Raw genomic sequence first — 22,490 nt, 5'->3', positions numbered from 1 at the left:
AAGTTTTTTAAAATTGAAGGCTGGGCTCCTTCCCTAAAGTTCTTACATGTGACATCTACCATAACCCTTTGGTTAATTTCCAAACCAAACACAGTATTGACAGTATTGGGTTATTTTCCATGCGTCACCGGACCAAAAGGCTGCATGTTTTGAATGGCTGGTATTTCACAACGGGACTCAGGTATGTGCTGGGAAAAGCCTGCCTCACCCTCAGCCAATCTGCTGTCTGTTGCCCTAATTGAAGTTTACACTGGTAACCTAGGGAATGAATTAAGAAACAAACCTTAAGCAGTCTCAGTTCTTCACTTGTGCAGCAGAGTCCTTCAAAATTCACAGGGAAATTGTTAAAACAAGGTGGAGATGTAATTTTGCCCCTATGCCCCTGTGTCTCGCTGATTGCCTTTCTCAACATGGTATTTTCCTCAAGGTACTTGGTTTCCCAGCTTTTGCAAGCGTAGGGTTGGTTTTGGGGCAAAGTTTTGGTAGGTTTTCAAAAAGACTGGAGTATCAAATCATGTGGTGTATGTAATGATGGGAAGTTCCTTTTCTCTAACCTTACAAGGCTTGGAGATTTTATACTTCATTGTGCAACACAAGAAAAATACCTCAGGAACAGAAATGTCTTTTATTCCACTCCCCATGTATCTGATGCTTTATTCCCTCAGGCACTACTTGTTTGCCAAAGGATTGTTTAACCACTGTTTGACAATTTCCAAATGGGAAAAAATGCTGGGTTTCATCCAAAGGAAGGGAGGAGCTTTTCAAAGTTTTGTATTTAATCTTGGTTAAAAGTAAACAACTTTACCCTTTCAACATTAGTCATGCCTGTTGTATAAAGTACGGTGTAAAAGTGCTCAGCAAAAGAGCGCAACATTTTTCCATACTTTGTAATTATTAACATTTGCATTTGGGATTGAATCGGATCGAAGAACTGGCTGGATGTGCTGTACGGGTGGAGCCGGGCATCACGGTGGGGTAACTGGGTGAGCTGGGTGCTGAAGGCAGTGGGAGAAGCAGCACGGCTCCTCGCTGGAGCCAGGTAGCTGGAGCAACCTTCAGCCCACACGCTGTGCCCACACACGCACACCCCGTGTGGGCAGAGAGGTCTGCGCTGGCTGGTATTTTGCAAGGATTAACGTGTCTTTAAAAGGGAGGCAGAATGGACGGGGGGAGATGGGGAAACAAGCCCCCACCACCCCACACAAAGTCTGCTGGCACAGGTACGGCAGCGCAGCCAGGCCCTTCTGGTGGGGACAAAGCTTACACCAGCTAGAGGGGCTCTTCCCTCCCCGGGAAATCCCTCCTCTGAACAAAAAACGCAACTACCCTAAAAGGCGAATACTATATCCCAGGGGGAGACCCCTTTCGCGGGTGGAAGAGGTGCCTTCCTGGTGTTTCTTTGGCACAGCAAGGGGGAGGGAGGGGTTCGGCCGGGTGGACACAGCAGTGCCAGCAAGCCCCGAGTGCAGGGGCGGTGCGAGGGCGACAGCGGGCAGGGGGCAATAGCCGGCGGGGCCCGGGAGAGCCGGGCAGGGCGGCGGGGCCCGCGAGAGGCGGGCAGGGCCCAGGGCCCGGCGCTGCCGCTGGCAGGAGGCGCGGGGGAGCGGGACCTGGGAGGCGGCGGGGTGCCCCCGCTGCCCGGCCATTTCTGCCCTCCTTCTGGGAGAAGGGCAACCCCGGACCCCGCTCGCGGCCTCCGTCAGAAGTCGGCAGCAACGCCCGGCGAGGCGAAAGCAAGCCCCCGAATCAGCAGCTCCTCCCAGGCTCCAGCACGCTTCCTTATCTCTCACTGGCCACTTTGCAGGAGGAGCATTAGGCAAAAAAAATAATGCGAAGTGGGGAATAAAAAGAATGACCTACTTTGCAACAAGAAAAAAAAAAAAGCGCGCTCTGTCAAGGTTTTGCTCTAATTGCCGGTGCGTCGTTGCATAACCAAATCGGGAGCTCCTGCCTGTGCCCGGGGAGGCCGGGAACCCGCCCCGGGGCAGCGCGCTGCCGTGCCCCGCTTCGGCTCGGCTCACCGCGGCCACCACCGCCGCCGCCGGCGGAGCGGGCACGGGCAGGGCGCAGGGTCCTGGCGCAGGCGTCCCCAGCCCGCCGAGCCCGAGCGACGCCGAGCCGAGCCGGGGCCCCGCCGGGCCGCCCCGAGAGCCGGCGGCCGGGCACCCGGGCGCAGCCCTGCCGGGCGGGGACGGCGGCTCGGTGGCCGGCTGCCGTGGCGTGGCGTGGCGTGGGCTCCCGGGGTCAGGCTACGGGGGCGGCTGCCGGGGCGCAGGGATGTCGCCATAGGCATACGCAAAGGCGGGCACGCTGGGGTTTGCTCGAGGCGTTGTGAAAGCATCCTTGATGCGGGGCTGGCTTTTTGGTTGAGGGTTTTATTATTTATTTCTTTTCCCCTGCTTCCCCTTTCGTTCTCTTTCCAGCTTCTCCTTTTCTTGGATCCTCGCCTGTCTCCTCCCACAGAACGAAAGAGAGAGAGAGAAAAAAAAAAGGTCACGTATGTTTGGAAAAATATGTAGGTCAGTGGAACATTCCCTGCACTTGTGCACAGGGAGCCGGGGCGGCAGAGCTCCTCCGCAGCCCTCTCGCTACCCACCGCCCCAGCCCGGCCCTCCCGGAGCCCGCCGCGGGGAGGGGGGAGGCGGGCGCCGGGTTCCCTTTCCCCCTCCCTGACCCATTTTGCGCGCCGGCCTCGGGTTTGGGCTTGCCCCCCGCCTCCCTGCCGGGGGAGGCGAGCGAGCGGCGGAGGAAGCCGGCGCGGGCGAGCCGCCGCCAGCCGCCGGGGCCGCGGCCGCCCATGGGCGCGGGGCGCGGGGCGCGCCCCCCCTGCGCCGCCGGCTGAGGGCGCGGGGCGGCGGCCCGGCGGCGGGGGCAGGCGAGGGGAGGCGGCGGCGGGCGGCGATGAAGGGCCGGCGGAGAGCATGCCCCCGCCTCGCCCGCCGGGCTCCAACTTCGCGGAGAACTATCGGCCCCGCAGCCCCCGCGCCCGCCCTGCCTCTCCCGGCCGCGCGTCCAACTTAATGCCCCAGCGGGAGCCCCAGCCAGCAGCCCCCCCGGCCCCCGGCCTCTTCCCCCCCCCGCGGCAGCCCGGGCTCCCGGCGGCCTCCCGCTGCCGGCGGAGCCCCTGGCCCCGGCGCGCGTGGGTCCCGCGGCGCCCGGGGCGGCGGCAGCGCGGCATGCGGCGGCCCCGCGCACCATGAGACACGGCACCGGCACCGGCACCGGCGGCAGGCAGCAGGCGGGCAGCGTCCCCGGCTCCTCGTCGGCGAGGAAGAGTTTGCCGGCTCCCGAGGCCGGCCTCCTGCGCGGCTGGAGCAGCGGCGGCCGCTGCCGCAGCAGCACCGGCAGGCACCGGAAAAGCGGCGGCATCCAGCCCGGCGGCACAGGCACCGGCACCGGCACCGGCACCGGCGGCGGCTCCCGTGCCCAAGTGGCCACCGCGGACAGCAGCAGCGGCGGCGGCGGCGGCAGCGACTGGGGCGTCCCCGCCGCGCTCCCGCAGCACCGGCACCCCAGGTAACGCGCGGCCCTGCGGCCCCGGCCCTCCCTCCGCCCCGCGGAGCGCCCACCCGCGGCACCCGCGCGAGGGGGCGCCCGCCCGCGGACCCCCGCGCCGCCCACGCGCGCCCGCGGCACCCACGAGGGCCGCCCGCCCACGCGTGGCACCTCCGCGGCGGCGATGGGGGTCAGCTCCCCTCCGTCCCCCGTGCTCCCACGCACCCCGGAGGTGGCGGAGGCGCCCGGCGGTGCCCGGCGGTGCCCGGCGGTGCCCGGCGGTGCGGGGTGGCATCGCCGCTGCCGCGGGAAAGTTTCCGCGGGGCGTGCGCCGTCTGCGGCGTGTCTGTCCCGGCCGGGCTGGCGGGGTCAGGCCGGGCTGGCCCCTCCCTTTGGGAGAATTAAATGCCCCCCACTCTATCCCCCCTCCCCATCTCATTCTGGTGTGCTCCCTGACGTTGGAGGTTCGTTTAGGCTAGTCTGGAACAGGGTCAGCGACGCGACCAGGCAGTGTTTGGTCTGGTCAAGGAAAACTTCCAGGAAGACCAGTGGGGTTTTTGAATGGGTGAAGGCTCCTGGTGGGAGCAGAGGTTGTGTTGTGTGCCGGAAGAGCCTCCCTGCTGCCGCAGCCCTGCGCCGGGCTCCCGCTTGTTTCCCTTCGGTGTGCAGAACAGGGGGAAGCGTTAAATCCGTGGCTGAGCAGCAGCAGAGGACTTCTCGCACGAAGAGTTGTGCGGTGGTGTTTTCCTTGATGGTCACTAGCCTGATTTGTCAATTAACAAGCACGCTCATCCAGAAACTTGCCCCCGTGCTCCATAACTGTCTACAGGATGGCGGTTTACTTTCACTCAAGTGACTCAGAAATAATTAGTGGTTATAAGCATTACAGCCAGCAGAGGAACTTTAATCTTTTCACGGTGCTAAATCTCCAGAAGGGTTGTAGGGTTCCCTCGGACGGGCACGGCTAGCCTGAGCGTTCAGCTCAACAAGTGGCTGCCCCTTGAAGTGGAAAATTATGTCTCTTACCCCAGTGTGACATGTTAATTTGTATCCCACCGTGGGTTTAGTTTGTTTGGTGATACTGAATAATTAGTGTTCACAGTTTCCACACCTAGCCAGCTCATCCCGCTGATCCGTGTCCGATTCTGAGAGCTGTCGGCTGGCAGAGGGCCCAATCCTGCATGCATTTCTGTAGATGAATATTGATACGGAGTTGCTCTGCAGGGATGGCCTGGAAACAGGAGTATTTGGAGAACGTAATTGCCAAGCTGTGCACTGTCTCACTGAACATGTGAAAACGAAGGTTTTCCAGAACCAGGTATCCAGCGCCTGGTTGGGGTGATTCCCCAAGCTGGCAGCACTTCTGTGCCCTGCTCCGAAGCCTGGAGACGTTAGGCTTGCCTAAAATTGCTTTCCTCCCGAATAAAAGGTGCCGCTCTGCACGTGTGCAGGATTGAACCCACAGACTAGACTTTGCAGAATTACAGTTATTGCCCCATTTTCTAGCCTAGAGCATCCGAGAGCACTTGAAGGAGTTGTTGTTTCCTCATAGGCAGTAATGTTGTCCACAGTTAAAATTATCTCATGCTTTCCAGTACAATGCTCTGCTTTCAGGTGCCTATGCATTTGCTAAGCTTAAAACCAGGCTGACATTTTCCAGGTTGAGTGGTTGCTGAAGACAGACTCTCTTTGAGAAGTTTCAGATAAAATGGTTCAGCTATTTCTGAGAATGTGGTTAGAGGGAAATGTATTCTTTGGCCACGTATCTGACAAAGATGTTTTAGGTATACATCATCCTGCATTAGGCGACCTTGATCTTTCTTTTTCTGTGAATCTGCATGTTTTGGCTATGTTAGGAAACACTTTCATTGAGACTGTTGAATTCTTGTGGCTTTGTGTTTTGGAGCAGGAAAAAGATACTTGGCTTGGGATCAGTCTTGTGATGGGGGTGTGCCTTATGTTGAGCCTATGAAAATCTTCCAGAATTTCTCTCAGTTATCATTTTGTCACCACACTCAGGTTGCACACTCTCGGTGGAGGGATGTTGAGGGATGTCGACCATTTCACTCACTCGCTGAAGATGCTCTCGGCATGGAGCACGCTGAACACCCCAGCGTTGTTAGGAGCTGAGCAACTTCTCATCTTCCTGGGAAGAATGAGAGCACTCCAGTTGGTGGCTGGAGGTCTGAGTGGACTTTCCCCCACAGTTATTCTTCCCAGATGTTACTGCTACGGTGAGCACCATAAGGAGGGAGTATTAAAGACTGTCTCAGCTGTGGCAGGGTATGCCTGCTGATGCAGGGGCAGGGTGGAGAAGGAGGAGGAATCTGCTTAATTCACACGTGTGGTGACAAGAAATGGTGGGACTAGAATGAAACAGAGGAAGTATTGGTGATGGAGGCATGGGGAAAGTGAAGAGCAGGGACCTCGAATTAAGTCAAAGGACTTGATGGGGTGGTAGATGACAAAGCTTGGGAACAAGGTGCAGGGAACTGTAGGTAGTGGTGGAAAACCCAGACCAAGAGAAGGAACGGTGGGCAGAAAAAGGTGATGAGAGACTTGAGATGGACATAGACAGGAGAGCTGAGCCTACAAAAGCAGTGGTTTCCAGTCTTTCAATGATCAGGTCATGGTACTACTGCTTTTTCATCCTTCTCATCTTCCTCTTCACACTACCTGCCGTGTTCTTCAGGCCTTGCCTCCGCTTCTTCACCCCTCCCATGGTCCCCTCACAGAAATTGTTTCTGTCTCCTTGCCATGAGGAGCAACTACTGTTGGACTACTTGGACCTGGGGAGGAGCTATATCCATTGTGGAGCCCAGGCTCTGGAGTCACGTTGAGCCCATGTGTTTGTTCTCCTCCTTGTCCTGTACCCCACCATCAGACAGCACCCCAAGGAGCAGGACCTGGCACCAGGGCCAGTCTCAGGCTTCCACCGCAGTGTCTGCCCACCTTCTCCTAGCACTACGTTTGCCATGGACAGCACAGTAACTTTGTATGGCCCAATTAAGTCTCACACTAGTTTTTAATGCTGTGAACCTAAAGGACTCAACCCAGTTGGTGACTGCTGCGGTAGGCTAAGGTGAGCTTTCCCCTTTTTAAGGTGGAGGAAGAATTTATAGCTCAGGATATTAACAAGACACCAAAATAGTGAAGCCCCATGGAAAAAAATAGTATGTAATCATGTAACTGATGTTACACTGTAATACGTTCATATAAGGTAGGAAAATTAAGATCAACAACTGATGGTTTTGATTTGTAGCTCTAGCATTCTTTAAGGATAGGACATTTTGCACAGCAAATGTAATGATTTAAATAATCATTGCCTGTGTTCAACTGTAAGATTTGAGCAATCAGATTACTTACATCACTGTACAACTGATTATTGTAAATATCATACAGTTGAAAATGACAGTCAAATGTGTGTTTTATGTGCACTGCATTGCTTTTCTTTCTCAGCTGGACAGTATAGAATTCAAGTAACTTTCATTTGTGTTTATAGTTTGGCTTTCAGGCTCTTAGGGCAGATGCACTTGAGTTGCAGATTTTGTAGGGGGTCTGTATAAAAACCAGTAATTTTCTTAGATTTGGCTTAGCTTTCTGTTGATCTTTGATCTTATTAAAACTTGTTTTTGAAAAACTAGGCTGAGGCCATGCAAATGTTTGTATTTTAGCTAATTCAGTCAGAAATCAGCATCGGGTAATTGACTTTTTCTTTATGAGACTGATTGCTGTTTGAAAGGGAAACACCATGTAATAGTATTTAAGCAGAATGCATAGATGGTGGTGGATTTGTTTATGTAGTGGTGCATTTGGGATATCACAGTTTTTTGAGGAGGGACTAAAGCCATTACTCTTTGTTGTGACCAGCTATGCGCCACACAACATATATATATATATATACCAGTATATCGCCAGCTGAATTCAGAAATACAAGAGTTGCAGGGCAGGAAAGGCAAGGCGATGAGAAGGGATGTGGTCCTGTATGCTCATGCTCAGAGTAAGCAGCTGAGAAGCTGCAGACATGGTTCACTCTCCACTCCTTGCATTTGTCTTGTGGTGGCTCAGAGATGTCAGAGAGTAGGCTGAGGGATTTTGGGGCATTTTGGGGCTTTGGGGCTTTGGGGCTTTCTTGGCCTTGCACACAAAAATTCGAGGTACATTTTGGGGGCAGAGGGGTAAGTACTGTTTTTTATGCTTCTCTTCCTGTGTCTCTTCCCCCTGAAGGCAAACCATGAAGCACAACTCAGTCCAACCAAAATGTTGTTTTTAATTACACTTTGGTAAAGACATTTGTGTTCCTTTATCCAAGGACCATGGCAGAGATCAGTGTTTCTTGCATGCTGCCTCCCACGTTTGGGATTAATAGCTTTATGCACCCCCAACGCTCATTTTAATCCTGCTTCAGTCTGAAAATTCACCTGTGGCTTCAGAAGAATAAAACTCTTACAAAAGTTAGGTCACTGGTAAGCTTGGACCTTTGTCACTAGGAAATAGTATTGCCACACGCTTTGCTCCGTACTCCGTCAGTACCTGCCTGCTGTTCCTTGTCCTCTCCTTTGCCTGCAAACTCTTTGGGGCAATGCCATCTCTTCCTTCTGTGCCTGTGCAGCAGGTAGCATGCCCAGAGCTCTAAGATACTCCAAATATGACCATGTAAATGGTGGGAACAGGGAGGTTATCTCACCTTCTCCTGCCTGGGCACAAGTCTGTGTAAAACAGTTCATCTTTTCCCGGCCTGATTGTGACAGAAGGTGTTTTTCAGCTGATTTACCACTGTTCTTAGGGATCTGTGCATAAAATAGAAGATTTCTAGCCAAGTGAAATTATGTTGTGGGGAAAAAATCTAAAGGTTGTGTATGTGCATTTGAGATCAGAATGGGAATTTGGAAGTTCAGGTATGAAACTTCTTTGTCATTTCAAAACATACAAGAAGTGCTAGCATGACAGAGCATCATCTACTGGGACATTTCAACTACTCTTTCTCTTTGAGTGTCTTCATGTCAGATGAATGTAATATGCATGTCAGGTTGAAAGTTTGTAGAAGAAAGTACATGTTAGCTAAAACAAAATCATAGAAATTCATTGCTACTGGTCACTGAAGATGAAGAAGCTTAGATAAAATCTTCCATAGACAAATCGAAAACAAATCAATGCAATGCTCAGATGTGAGTTTTAAAAAAAAAAAAGCACATGGAACCTTAGGGATTATTAAAAAAAGGATGGAAAATAATAAAAAAACCCCCCATTATTTCACTGTATAAGCTATGGTGTGCCCATATCTTCAGTATCGTGTGTTGTTGATCCCCCCACCTCAGAGGTCTGTAATGGTGAGGGAGGAGATTCAGAGAGAGGCAGCAAAGGGGATCAGAGGAACAGAACAGCTCCTGCCTGAGGAATGACAACGCTGATAAAGCAATGCAACAGAAATCTGTAAAATTATGCAAAGCATGGAGAAGGCAAACTGGGAATGACCGTTCACAGCGACAGCAGTGGAGGGCATTGGGTGAAGCAGACAGTTGTGGGGATGGAAACAAAAGGAGGTGGCCCTTCACGTGGCGTGGTCAGGCTGCTGAGCTCCTCACCACAGGATGTGGATGCTGAGAGGTTACATCAGCTAATGAGGTGACTGGATGAGTTCATGGAAGAGAAATCCATCAAGGGCTATTAAATACAAAACCACTGCCTCTGGCTTAGGAAGTTTTGAGCTGCAAATTCTTGGAAGCTTGGTGAGTATCCTGAGGAAATATCACCATTGGTGTGCCTTGTTCTTGTACTCACCCCTCAGCACCCATGTCTGGCCAAGGCTGAGAGGGGGTGCCGAGCCCGGTGGTCCCCCTGGCCGTGTCTATTGGACGAAATTAAGTGGGTCAGTGTCCAGCTCCCCTAGGCTCCCAACGCCAAGAGGCTCCTGGTGGCTTGCACCTTCGCTGCTCCATTATAGCACAACTGTCGTGGAAAGAGTTAGTTGGAAGAAACTAGTTGAAGTGCTCCAAAGCAGAGCCAGGACGTGAGCTAGAACTTCAGCAGCGCTGCAGAAAGCAGGGTACAGTGCTCCAGCTCGCTCCCTGGTGTCCTATTACTGAGCTATGCAGGCATGGCAAGGATAGACAGCCTTATCTTCTTGGGTTCAAGTAGGTTCAGAAAGCAATTATATTCACGGAAGCAATCCCACCAAGAGGCATTGAATACTAAGATACAATGCCTGGCTGAAGAACTCTCTGCTGGGAGACTGTAATATTGCTACACGCCTGCCCTGCTTGCGCAGGCTTCCCAAGCCTTTGCTGCTGCCCAGTGTCAGGGAGAGGATTTGGGGCAAGGTAGTAATTTTTCTTGACCCGGTGTTGCTGTAGTTACAGTTTTATCTGTCTGTACAAGACCAGCCTTTGAAATTCTGAAGTGAGAATGTGAGGATGGGTTGGAAATTAATTTTCTTCAGCTATCCACTGCACTTAAGCACTGGTTAAAACATTAATGGTGCATTGACTGCTGTTTACTAAATCAGACAATTTGCTTAATCATCTGAGAGGCAGATTTTAAAGCCCTAGATCGTACTTACCACAGCTGTGCTAAACCAAAGACTGTGTATTGCTGTTCACTTAAGCAACGGTCAAAGCACAGTCTATTCAAATGTAGCTCATGCTGATGATATTTGCTAGCTTTTAGATGAGATCTATTGCTATTAAGACAACAGCAACAATCCCAAACTCGGCAATGCCTAACTCCTTCTTCGGTTCTTAACGTTTCTAGATGCGAGCTGGTACAGAAACTCCAATATAGCACTTAATGGAGCTCACAACTGCCTAGCTGTGTTTTCGGGCTACCTTATGTAATAAAATGGCAGGCCCTTACACTGCCTGTGTGAGCAAGGTTGCATAAGCAGCCCGGGGAAACAACCGGCGCTCCAAGAGCCCTCCTGAATCCTGCACGTCTTGTTTGATCTCATTTAACATTATTTAATAAGCGATATTAACTTCTCCCCCCACCATGTTATCTCGGAGCAGTGATACTGATTTAATTTCACACACAGACCTCGCTTTTTAGAGAAGTCATCAAACTTTTCAGTCAATTGAGCAGTCTGATGTCTGGGTAGCCTTGAATTTTATGTAATCAGCACTCAATCCATTTAAAAATAAAAACACGTTAAAAACAAAACCTTGAACAGGAAAGTACTTGTTTTTCATTCTCAGTTCTAATTTGGTAACCATTCTTAAAGTTCATCACGATGGTTCGTTCTGTCTTGGGAAAACCAATTTATTATTCCAGCAGCTTTATTATTTTTTTCCTTTGAAAATAGACAGTACTGTTCAATCATTGGGAAGAAAACCAGCACGAGAAAATCGTAATCAACTTTAACAGGCTTACAGATGGCAATGAATTACTTCAAGCATAATTTTAGCCCTGCAAACAGTAATAACTGAGTTTGGTTATTTATTATCATTTTCTCATTGATGAGCAGACCAGAGTGTTTTTCTCTCATTTCCCTCTATCAGGTGTGTCAAAGTTTTAAGCTGGAGAGCAATTTTAGTAGGGCAGCTCCCACTTGTAATCTCTAAATCAAAGATGGATGTAACTGTGCAAAACCTGAGAATTACTGGTTATCTGATTGAGTCAGGGGCTGAATGAATCCAACTTTAAGTGTGTCCTAGGCTTATTGGTTTGGGTGGGACACCTCTCATTAATACATCATGGAGAATTGACATGATATTTCCCATATTATGGATAAGAATGGTATGCTTGCAAAATCTTGACGATAATAAATATTATTACTGTGTGCAACATGATCAGCTGGAGACAGGATATTTTTCTGCTGTTCCTAGTTCTCATACAAAATATCTGCCTTGGTGTTTTTATTGATAATTCTACAGATTTTACTTGTGGTATTTTGTCTGTTCCTGGTTTTGACATCTAAAATAGTAAAAGGTTTTAAATTGGAGGCTTTGAATTAGACATACCCACATTCCAATTACACTTCCAGTGAGAGTTCCTTTAATTTATGATTTATAAAGGGGAAAACAGCTATATGATTTCTGCGTGGACCACTAAGGCCACTAGTCAGTTAGGCAGAATCTTCATCCTGTTCATCAGATGAGCATCAAGTTTTTTTAATTTGCTTTATCTTTGGTTACCAAACTGAGAAGAATTTTTTATTGTCCAATCTACTTATCTTATGCTTCCTTTTCAATATATTAATACAATATTTGGGAAAGATATTTTCCCACAAACAGCCTAATCAAACAATAGTTCTGTGAACCAGATGGGTGCATTTCCAACAATTCCAGCAAGAGCAATACTGATAAAACGTAAATAGGTCACTCTTATTCACTCTTGTATTTATATTTTTTTATAAGAAGGACTGAAGAATCTTGCTTGTTTTCTGGGCTGTCACTGAAGTCAATGGAAACTTTGCTGGAATAATTCTGGACCTTTAATTTGATTGTTTGCAAGATGGCACGAGTCAGGTTTTTCATCTTTTTTCTTTCTTTCCAGCACAAAGGACCTTATTGTCAGCTGATGCACACTGATGTAACTCAGCTAGTCATAGCAATTACATTTATACTGCCTGGCCCCTAATATCCATATTTCTTTAAAAAATGCATCGTCTTTTTCAACAACAGAATATCTTGCTGTATCTTGCTGTTATTCAAGTGTAAGAAATAAAACTGCATTTGGTGCCTATCCTGCTGTCCTCATTAAGGCAAAACTCCCACTGAAATCAAGGAGAGTTTGGTTGACAAAGAATTACTGACTTGAGCTTCTGAAAGGTCTAAACTTTCTCTGTCACTTTTTGGTTTTGAGGGGTTTTGGGTGTTTGTTTTTTTTTTTAATTATTTTTTATCTCACCTTGTATTTTATCTGTTCTTTCTCCTTCTTTTATATTTATATTTTTGAATCTTTAGCTTCCTTCACTAGGATCTTTTTTATTTTTAGTTCAGTCAGGCCTTAGGACCTTCTACTTCCCACCTTGCCCTCTTCTCCCTTCTTCTCTCCTCTTACTGTCTCACTCTCTCTTTCAGTTATCCTTCTGTTATCCTCACCTTCACTGTAAAAAGTTGATATACATCATGCATGTTTCCAGGAATTCCATTTAGCTTGTTTAGACCCCTTCTACATACAGGTACCTATATTTGGGTACTTGCCTTAGGGTGAAGAAGCAGTTTCTAAGATTTGTGATACAGACAGAGATTTATTTGCACAATATTCATCTCTATAATCTTTCCTCCTCTTCTGGGCAGAATCTTAGAACTCCCTCTGAAGTATTCATGCAGGGTTTCAGCAGTAAATTGAGTTTTGAACTGATAAAATAAATATTTGGCATAGTACTGCAGTCAGAAAAAAATACTTAAGGATTTTGAAGTCTGTGTAAAAGGGGTTTTGTTGAGGGTAAAAAACCTGGAAATATCCAAAGAAATGGGTTTTATTCATGATTCTTCTACTGTGCAATGTTACGAGTTTAGACCATATATATAATGCTTTTTGTGCATCACTTCTCTGATCCATAAACTGAGGCAGCTTTAGAGAGTATTGTAGGCTATGAGCAGTTCTGGGTACCATTCATAGCCAGGTATCTGAGGGGGGCACTAAGCGGGGGCTTCTGGGGTGCTAACTATATCATTGGCAGAAAGAGGAGCCACAGCGAAGGCTTTTTGGGGTGTTGATCCATCTGGGTGGTTAGGATACATTAGGCAGTACCTTGTCACCACAGGCATTGTGCTTCCAGCTGTGCAACACCTGACGGCATTGGAGCTTTCCCTGGATGTCCTGCCTCTGTTGGTGACCTGCACAATGGCTCTGTTTCCCCATGCTGCCTCGTAATTATTTGCATTTTTCAGATGGAAAGCATTTTGAAAGTGCCAAGTATTGTTATTTCTTGCAAGTTTGACTGAAATTCAAGTTATTTTCCAGAAGACCTAATTCGTGCTGGTGAAATAAATAGTAAGTGTATAGCTTCTTAATGTATAGCGTAGCATTTCAAACGAATGTTATCAGCTTACTGTTTCTTAGCATCTGGATCCCTGCAGACATACTTCTTAAAGTAAAAGGCGTAACACTAAACTTGCTTATTCTCCCTTAAATAAACAAACACATTTTCTCTTATTGTAATGGTTACAAATAATTTTTCATGGTGTCCAATTGCCCGTTACTCTGGCAAACCTAAAATGTATCAAAAACTACAGGCTATATATATAGACTAATTCCAGTTAAAAAGGCATTTCTTCTTCTTTAATGCAATTTCTATTTGATTTTTGCAAAACCCCCCTCTTCCAAAGAACAATTTAAACCACATCTGAACAATAGATTTATTGTTGTCGGCTGAATGAGAAATTTTATAAAGATAGCTTTTTGATTTCCATTTAAAATAGATTATTTTTCAGAGGACTGAAGGATATAAGTTCAATTTTTAACTTTGAGTTTCACATTTCGTTTGCCTGGTCTATAATATATATATATATATATATTTTCAAAGTCCTAATTGGCATTAGACTTGGCATATTTCTCTGCATATTTTTTCTCAGTGTGAAACTACTAGAGGGTCATTGCGCTGGTTAATGAAAAAGGGCTGACATTCTTTGTAAGTCGTGAGTATTTAAATATTCCTCTATGCAAATTTTGTCTTTTCATGAAAAAAAGTTGAAAGAGACATCTTAAAAATTTCCTCAGAAGTGTTGAAAAATGCAGGTTACATTCATTCAAAATCGAGATATCCAGTGGTGGGAGGTGATGACACATTTCAAATTTGCTACTGTATAATTAAGAGGGGATTCCATGTCAGAGATGTAAGCATAAAAATTGGGTATGGCTCTTCACAATGCTGCTCGTTTTGCAGCTGAATTCCTCAGTACTTTTCTTAGAGTGTATAATCAGTTACGCTTGTGCTGATTTAATCAATTATTCTTGTGCACAAACAAACAAACACAAACAAAAACCGGCTAATTTCAGACTGTCTTTGAAACATCAGAACTAGAGATTTCACTTACAATGAAAGAAATATTATTTTCAAGCCTCTAGAATGATTTTTAAAAATGGCAAAGATATATTTGGGAAGTATCATACTTTTGGGTACCGGCAGCTGTGTATCCTTATGCAAAAATGGATTTGGCTGAAAGACCAATTCATAAATATTGTATCTGAAGATTGCAGCAAGCTTTCGTATTTGCAAGAGAAAATGTAAAATGTGCAACATTTTTTTCTTCACCCTGAGAAGTTTCAGCTTAAACAGCTTGGTCTCCCAAATCGAATGAATAATGGCCAATGAACAAAAGTATCCATGGCTTCTTGAATCGCGGGGGCTGGAGACCATTCTGTCTGAGGAGGAGGAAAGGTCAGCCTGCTGTGGTCAATCTGAAAACCCTCCTGCGCACTGCCAAGCTGTGAAGCGGCTTGGAGGCGGGAGGTATCAATAAATAACTTGACTCCTGCACTTCGTGACTTCCCATCTCGCGGTCGAGGAGCTTCCAAGCAAGCAACAGATTGCTCCTAGCTGCATTGACTGGAGAAAGCAAGTGGGAGATGGGGGAACCTCTCATTTCTCTGTTAGAAAAAAATCTCTTGGTTTTTCCTCCGCCTTGAGCCGCTGTTTGGGGAAGTGAGGGGTGTAGTGGGGGAGGTAAGACTTATCTTTGATCTGATGGCTCCTTTCGTTCTGGGCTGCTCTCCAGGAAAAACTTTTCCCCCTTGGGGACACAGTGTTTTTCATGGCAGAGGCTCTGTGAGCGAGAGCGCAGTGGAAGATCCTGAGCTCGCCTGACGTGCGCTTGACATTTTAGCACAGATTCAGCAAAGCAGCTTTATTCAGGTAAACACTTAGGCACATGCTTTTCATTACACATTTGCTCAGAATTTCATCTGAGTTTCTCTCCTGAATATGGAGAGACTTAAGCACATATTTAAGGGCTGAGTACATCCCCGGTCTGACTCACGTATTGTGCAGCAAGGATGGGTTGGATGGAAAGGGAGCCGTCATCGCAGTAGCGCAGCAGCTGAGCAGAGGGACATACCATCTGAACATCAGCATGCTACAAGGGGGCCTGTTCTGCTGGGAGGCAACTTTTTATCTGGACCTGGCCCCAAGAAGAGGAGCAGGCCTGGACTTTTTACTGTCATCTGCCCATTCATTCTCCCATTTCTCTTCATTTGAATTTCTCTGTGTAGGGCTTGGATGATCTGAAGTAGGTTTATAATTAAAATTAGTTTGGTTGTTCTGCAACCTCATGTTTGGCAGTTTTAAGATTTACCCATCCGGCACCCCAAAAAGAGGACGGCGTTCTTTTGCGGAATACTTTGGGTGATCTGTATGTAAAGGCGGTGCTGTATGCTAAGTCTTTTGAGGATTACTCAGACTGCATCAGCCATGAAAGGTTTCTGAAAATTATTAAGTATTTGTCAGCAGTGAACAGATAGATACCCAAAACTTTTGGCTCTTTCTAGCTGCTTTATTCATGAAAAATGTTGGTTGACAGTTTTGCCTGCAAAACTTAAATTGATTCAGGCACTGTTGTAACCTTTTTTGCGTCTTTTGAGGATCTGAATTAGGAATCTAGATTAATGTTTTGCAACACACAGAAGGAAAGAGAAAGGCACGGCAGAGCGAGCTCAGAAATGCTTCTGCAGGAAGGTCATTTTGGTGAGCCAGGTCCTGTCTGCTGTTAAAGGTCTTTGCTGACAATAATACATGTAAGGACACGGTGGTAACTTTCTCTAGCAGATACGTATTGTTTGCAGTTACTTTACTGGCAAAGCTAAACTGTTTCCCTGAACAGAATTAACTATCCCAGCAAAAAGATGTTTGGGGGGACTATAGTAGTGTTGACACAAATACGTTTCCAACATAGGGTTCACTGAAGGTTTTTCCACATTCCTCACTGAGAATGCCCCCTGAAATTTGAAATACAGACTACACCTAAATAGAATATGGATAATGGGCTCCAAAACCTCATCTGATGAACAACCTTAATTGTTCCATTTTTTCTTGCACTTTAACCAGGAGTGCGGCTACAGTGGAGGTCGCATGTTTTTCAGGGATTATAAGGTAGGAAGTGGCTCACTTCAGGCCAGCCTTTTTTTCTGCATTTTAATCTGGAGTTAATAACTTTTTGGATGTTTCTCCCTAGTCTTGTTTCCCAGCTAGTCTACAGGTTTCTTCTGGAAAAGTTTGTTTGATGTGAAACCCCTCTCACCCTGCCAGAACGTGACACCTCTTGCAAGACAATTGTCTTAAAGAACAAAGCAATACTTGGGGAGTCGTGAGACGTTTCTGGCATGAACTCGGGCAGCACTGCCCCCGTAGAATATTCTTCCATTTAAGACTGATTCTCCATTGCTTTATCAAATGCTACCCGTTAGTACTAAAGCCATGGTTGCAAGACTGCTTTAATCCATGTAAGTCTCTGCTGCTACTGCAAAGGATGATTCTGCCTTACACCCAGTTCTGGGCACTATTTCTGTTATTCCCCCTGTCCTGGAGCAGTGGGCCAGAGCAGGAAGCTGATCTTGCTGAAATTTAACCTTTTCTGTGTATGGATGGGTTAATTTTCAGCTGTTGTGTTTTCCTAAGCTGGTTCACTGTGCAGCACACAAATGGTGGTGGGGGTCAAAGGACAAAAGTGGGATTTCCTTTGGAGCCGGTGTGGGTTTAAGCCACTTTACAGTGTCCACTGAACATTTTCCATGTGAGCGTCCTCGAGGAGAAGAGAAGTGGGGATGGGATTTGTCCTGAGGGGAGCTGGCAGGTGAAGAAATGGAGGCAAGGCAGAGACTGGCTGAGGGAAGTTGTACAGGTCAGGCAAGGAGGTAGTGAGCCGGGGAGAAAAATTGAGTAGAAAACAATGACCAGCAGGAGAGGGAACACAGAGTGGATGGAGTAGAAAATTATGACCAACAAGAGAAAGAACACGGAGAGCTGATGATAAGCAAGGGAGACGAGGAAATTTGAGCTGCAATCCATGGCAGTGGGGAGAAAGGAGAGAGGAGGGATGGAGAAAGAGCCGCTAGTACAAGCTTGGGTAAGGAGGGGGTGCTGTGGACAGCTGGAAAAAGAGTGTCAGGAAGGGAGCGAGCATGGAGCTGAGCCTGGGAGGGGGAGATCAGCATGGCAACATGGGTGCGGCGCAGTAGGGAGAAAGAGGTTGGAAGAGAAGCCAAGGAGGTCTTTGGGCTGAGCGAAAACTGAAAGTGGGGTTGGAAAGCAGGGGGTGACGCTCAGAGTTGCTTGGGAAGTACCTGGGGCTTGGAAAGCCAGAGATAAAGATGAGCACATGCTCGTCCTAAAGTGTGGGGCTGGAGTGAGGAGTCTGAGGTATGGAAGGAGTGGTCAGGCTGGAGGTCAGGGGGGACAGGCGGGGGCTGCTTGCTCATGCGGGCACCTGGGAGAGGAACCCAGTGCTGCCAAACTCGGTGCTCCTCTGCTGCCTCAAAGCGCAGGGAGAGAGCATCTCATCCTGCCTCTCACTGCTCCCCCTTGTCTCTACCTACAGCGGGACCCTATGACCACTCCAGCTGCCACAGCTTGTTAGCTGAAGGGACAGGGAAGCTGCTGGTATTTTGGAAATGTCACAACAATGCCAAGTAATGAGGTTTTTCACTTTTTGAAAGACCTAGCAAAGTCACACACTCACAGTAACTGCATTAAATGCTAACCGCTATGGATGCAAAGTCGAGCACTCAAAAATTAGGAAATAGTATAATTAAGTCTGCCTGTGTAATTTTAATTTATTCACTTCCTGCATATTCATTATGATTCAGTACTTAATGATTTAATGATGACACTGTGATCAAATAGTTTTTTTGTTTTGTTGTTGCCGGTCATTTTAAGTCAGCTTAATTTGCTGGCAGTTCCCAGCCAGTTCACTGAGTCACTGCACAACTCCTGGCATAAGCTGGGGGGCAGGGGAAGGATGTGACTGCTTTTGTGCCAGCAGTGCTAGCTTAGCCTGGCCTAAACCAAGTCTGAAATGACAACGTTAGTCTCCATGTAGTAGGGTAACGACTTCAGTTTCCTTAAATGTTGGCAAATCCAGGCAGATTTGTAAATGGGGATATCATTGTTGCAAAGAGCCCACACACCTGCAAAACAAGGACTAACTTTTCTCAGGAACATATCATCTCTACTTCTTAACTCTTTTGGCTGAAATCAGGAATAATTATAATTCCAAGGCAGATGCCAGAGTGCAAACTTTCAACCCAAGTGGTTTGATGATGGAAATGTTCTGTGTAACCAAGGAAAGTTCTTGTAACTGGAAGAACCAGGCAAGGCTTCCTGGAGGTGCTGTCCCCAGCCCACTCCCTAGAAAAGGCAAGAGCTGAGGGAGGTCCGATGAGGCAAGTCCTGAATAAAATTCATATTTCCTGCAGTCAAGTACATGAGTCTTAATAAAACCCTGAAGACTTCAGACTTTCTCCTTGATCATTCTGCGAAGCTATAGGTGCGTTTACTGAGCAAAGCTTTTCTTAGAGGAGCTCCTCCGTTTTCTCTTAAATTATTGTTTCCTTAACTTTGGGTCAGAAGAAAAATGGAAAAATGAAGCTCATTTGTAGCTCTACTGGCTACAAGTGGTCAGGTACAATAACAGAGCCAAGAAGTGGTATTTTGTGCACAACACAGCCGAATCGTGAAGGGCAGTGCCATAGTACCTACCGCAGGTAGGGAGTGGACACGATCAGCAGCTGCCACCACTAACAGCACTGCCTAGTTCAAATATTTCAGCTGCTAACAGGCCCAGAAGATATCTTGGAAGAACAGGATGAGCACAACACAAAGGTATTTCTGGGTCATGGCCAGTTCCCTTATATCCTCTGTGCTGCAGCAGGCAGGGGAGACAGCGCAAGGTGGCTGGCTGAGCTTTCCAAGCCGGAGCATTTCCAATGACTAGCTGCTGGGTTCAGATCTACTTTGCACCAGGCAAGCAGTGACAAGCACATTTAGGATGAGATTCTGACTCCTTTGAACTTCAGTGATGTGACCAAAATTTTGCCTTTATGACCGAGAGGTTTGGGGCTGCGCTGAGGCCATTAGATGCTGTTTCCTGATGCGCCCTGTTGTGTTCACCACTTTCTGCTACTTGGACTCAACACGCATCATTTTTTGGTCTCTTTATCTGTTTTAAAAAGGGGGGCTTTGTGGTTCAGCAAGCTTGAGGTCAAAGGGGGAAAAAAATGCATTTTGTTTAATTGCACAGTATTTCCCTGGACACTTTGCTTCTAGTAAGTTATACAGCTAAAAAGCTAGTTTAAATGATTAAATTTGACATAGAATTTGTAATTTGTATTTTGAAATGTACGTAGTTGAGGAATAATAAATATTCAGCTCACAATGCTACTTTCTTGTTTGTTTTCAGGTGTTTCTGCTGCTATGATATCTGTTTTGGTATGGTTAAATCAGCTTTTCGAGATTTTAAATTAAAAATTCTAACTGGTTTAAATAGACTAATAAAGAATTTTTCTTACTAATAGCTGAAGTCATTTTTATGACTACTTTAGTGATACAATTTTCATTTTAAAGAACTATGCACTATTTTTATATCTTAGAAAATATCAGTTGTTCATGTTCAGAACTATATAAAGCTTCAACAGTTCTTCTTTCTGATAGGAATTATTTCAAGGTTGTCAGTATGTAACCAAACTCTGGAGATCAAACAGACTTTCTAATTAGTTTTCTGATCTTCTAATTACATCTTTTAGAAGCAGATTGACAGGCATTAATGAAACTTCTAATGTATATTTATTATTTACTCTCTACAAAACCTTGTGCAAAAGGAATTTTACTGTCTATTCATATACTCCTTAAGCTAAGGAAATACAAACTTTAAGAATCTTGCTGCAACAACGTTGCTTCTTGCTTGCTGAGCTGGAATTGCATGTGCTGTTTTGTATTATATCTATAATTCAACAAGGTATTAAAACCTGTGCCTAAGAAGTTTGAAGTTATTTTTATTGTTGAAAGGACTTGATTACTCTCATGCATCAATGTCTTCAGGAGAGTAATAGGTCTTGTTTCTATCATATATTTTTACGCTCCAAGCCTATACGTATGCAAAATATCATTCTTTAGTTGTGAGCTGTTTAAGAACAAAGCTTTATGCATTTCTCTTCTGCTGTGCAAGGCTGGAAAGCTCTGAAAAGTAGAATAATGTAAACAGTAAGAATAAAAACCTTTGTGGTGTCCGTACGTCACATCCTGTCAGATTGATGCATTAGCTTGCTGGATTACAGGCTTCAGTCAGCAAAAAGCAAAGCAAGCTGGTAAATAAAAGTTTGACCTGGTTTTCCGTATAATTAAAACAGTCCGTAGATTTAAACCTGATGGAAGGCAGTGGACTCTGCTAAAAGAGCAGGCAGAAATTGAAAGCAAATACAAGTTACCGGTTAGATAGCTCTTCAGGAGAGAGAGTCGTTCTTTCATTTATCCTAGTATACAGAGACCAAAAGCTCCCCTGTGGACTTTTGACGGATCCAGTTAACATCTGAAGTCCATCTATTATAGCTACGGTAAATACATTGTTGTCATGGTAATGCGATGATCAAAGTCTGAGGGAAAAACTCCGGCATTTCTATGGTTCATAGTGTGCGATGAAAGGAAGGCTTGACAAGAAATAAAATAGAATTGATAAGCATTTACTTTAAGTTGATTTTGCAACCTTCCAGAAAGATGCAATGAATTTTAACTTAAAATGAAACAATTTCAATTTAATTACGTGATTTTGCACGGTTATTCTGATGTTGTTAGTACTCAGAATAATGTTGTCATTGTTGCCTGGGAAAAGTGGTTGTTTTCTTCCCCAAATCAATTTCTAATTTTTGGGGGCAAAATTGACCCAAATTGACCCAGTTAGACCCCTTGCGATGCCATGCAGGGGGGTCACTGGGAGCAACGGGGAGGATTCACAGGCAGATCTCCTGAGGGATGAAAGGTGAGGTTTCACAATAGACTACAGCTTATTTAAGTCCACTCTGCCACCGAGCGCACTGAAATGGTGGAGGGCCGGTCCCATTCGCACCCCTAGTCTGGCAAACGCTGTCTTGCCAGCCCCTGTCCCCTGCTCCTAGCTGTGCGCTTCTGCCAGCTGCCTTCTGCTCTCCGACCTAGTGAGGCTTCTGCAGAAGTCCCTTCAGCTCTCCACATCAGTAAATAAAAGAAGAAAAGGAAAAGGTGGCTATTTTTTTGCCAAATTTCGGAGTTGAACCAGCTCACAGAAGCAGCAGGGACCAGCGGTAAGGATGAGCAGAGCAGGAGGAGCAGGAGGGGAGAAGGACCGCCTCTGTTTGATGGCCGTGAGCCATTTGGCTGGCCCACTGTTTGTGGCCGTGAGCATTCAAGATGCAGAGCCTGAACTGCTTGCTCACCAAGGAGGTGAAATGCATGTTCCCGAGGAAGTGCAAAGTAGAAATGTGGCTTGAATCCCTACGTTACTCCGCTACTTCAGTGCCTTGCTAAGGGCTGTGGTCAGAGCCATCTGTAACATAGGAATACAAAGCCCCAGTCCTTTCTGCATTTAGGCAACATATCTTTCCCTCTGGGTTGTGACTCCTACCCCAAGGTGGCCTGCTTTCCCCGTTATATTACATGGGAGAGCTGATTCAGGCTTCTGATTTCCACTCCAGAAAGAGCTGCTTGAACATCAGGCCTGGCTGCACAGACTATTACCCAGCTTAGGTCCCTTTCCAGAGGAATCACCTCCTTTGCCAGCATGCTCACAATGTGTTTCTAGCCCCAGTCTAATATTACTTGCTCGCAGTGAATACCTCATTATTCCAAAGCTGTGTCCTTCACTTCAGTGGTGTAGCTTAATGGGGTACACTCATGCATGGCCATAAATCTTGATGGATCAAGCTGTGCAAGCTTTAGTCCCAGCGAAAGGGGATGACTCACCTGATGAAGTGCTCACTAGTCAAAGCAAAAGCTGCACAAAGGAAATCTTAAGTGTTAAAATAATCTTTTGTCAACAGGGACAGATTCTGGCCTCCTTAATCACAGTGACTGCATCTTACAAGTAGTCCCA

General features: G+C 46.5%; 1 protein-coding gene across 1 annotated transcript in view; it reads left to right on the top strand.

Moving 5' to 3' along the window:
- The first annotated feature begins 3,468 nt into the window (after positions 1–3,468).
- NPAS2 (neuronal PAS domain protein 2) overlaps positions 3,469–22,490 on the top strand; it is a 107,975-nt gene continuing 88,953 nt past the window's right edge. The window contains exon 1 of the mRNA XM_059832962.1: positions 3,469–3,516. The gene's annotated coding sequence lies outside the window, so the exon portion shown is untranslated. The remainder of the gene's footprint in view (positions 3,517–22,490) is intronic.

The sequence above is a fragment of the Gavia stellata genome, chromosome 1 (genome assembly GCF_030936135.1).
Source record: "Gavia stellata isolate bGavSte3 chromosome 1, bGavSte3.hap2, whole genome shotgun sequence".
NCBI classification, from domain to species: Eukaryota; Metazoa; Chordata; class Aves; order Gaviiformes; family Gaviidae; genus Gavia; species Gavia stellata.
The sequence above is the reverse complement of the archived record's forward strand: the minus strand, read 5'-3'. Positions and strand labels throughout refer to the sequence as shown.